Raw genomic sequence first — 1206 nt, forward strand, 5'->3', positions numbered from 1 at the left:
GTGTATATTTAGTTGATGTTTTTCTTAGTTCATATCTTAGATGTTATTACTGTTTTTCTTATACATTTTATTGTTGGATGTAACTGGGACCCTGTGAACATAATTTCGCTCCACCACATGTACCACATGAGGTGCGAATGACAATAAAGAAACTCTGACTCTGACTCATTTACAAGAGAGATCTGAAAAGTAAAAAGTAATGTTCTGTACTTGTACAGCTCCTTTCTATCAGATCCAGACACTCAAACCTCTTTACTACAACCTGTGGCTCATCTACACAGTCATACAGCTCTATACTAGATCTGTACAGAGACTAATCAGAGCTTTATCACATTCAGACATGACAGGACACACATCAGAGGCAACCAGGGGTTCAGTGTCTTGCCCAGGGACACTTCGGCATGTGACTGCTGGTGGATTCGAACCCCCACCTCTTGCATTGGAGGACGACTGCTCTAACCACAGCCGACCAGTAAAGGATCTTTGTTAGGTTTTGGTGTAAGAGTGGTCAAACCCTGAGGGTTGTTGGGGCGGAGCCTTTTTCCAAGCTTTCACTGAAAAGATGCAGAAGGAGCAGGCTCAGATAAAAAAGTTGATCAAATTCAGCACTTAGTCCATGGAGCGCGGGGGATTTGTTCATTTTGAGATGCGAGATGGCATCTAGAAGTTCCTGTAAAGAAACTGGTTCATCACAGCATTTTTTTCAATATTAGAGATTAAATTGATCAACAGGGCATCAACTGAAGCTTGGCAGAAACTGGAATGATAAGAGGAACTACAACAGTATGTCATGAAGATCATCTTCAACAGAGACATTCATCTTTAGTCTGGAAACAGAGTTATTGACAGAATTATGTTATGATGAGGATTTTTTTCGAACAGGAAGTCGGTCCCAGCAGTTCTTCCTCTGATCTCATCCTCAAATGGTGTCCCCATTGAGTTTGTTGATTCCTATAAATATTTGTGTATCTTGGTCGACTCCCATCTCTTTTAAGCTCCACGTGGAAAACTTGGTAAAGAAACTGAAAGTTAAACTGGGTTTCTTTTTCAGAAACAGATCCTGTCTAACTCTGAATGTTAGAAAACACCTTGTATCTGTGACTTTCCTTCCTCCATTGATTACGGTGACATTATTTACATGAACGCTCCTACAAGAACCCTGCAGATGTTGGATGCTGCAGATGTTGGATGCTGCAGATGTTGGAT

The 1206-nt window shown here is 41.0% G+C and overlaps 1 protein-coding gene across 1 annotated transcript in view; it reads left to right on the forward strand.

Moving 5' to 3' along the window:
• The window catches only part of bbs1 (Bardet-Biedl syndrome 1), a 9152-nt gene that overhangs the window by 1082 nt on the left and 6864 nt on the right, over nt 1–1206 (forward strand). The gene's annotated exons all lie outside the window — the stretch shown is intronic.

Source organism: Nematolebias whitei, chromosome 17, assembly GCF_014905685.2.
Source record: "Nematolebias whitei isolate Nwh7 chromosome 17, NemWhi1, whole genome shotgun sequence".
NCBI lineage: Eukaryota > Metazoa > Chordata > Actinopteri > Cyprinodontiformes > Rivulidae > Nematolebias > Nematolebias whitei.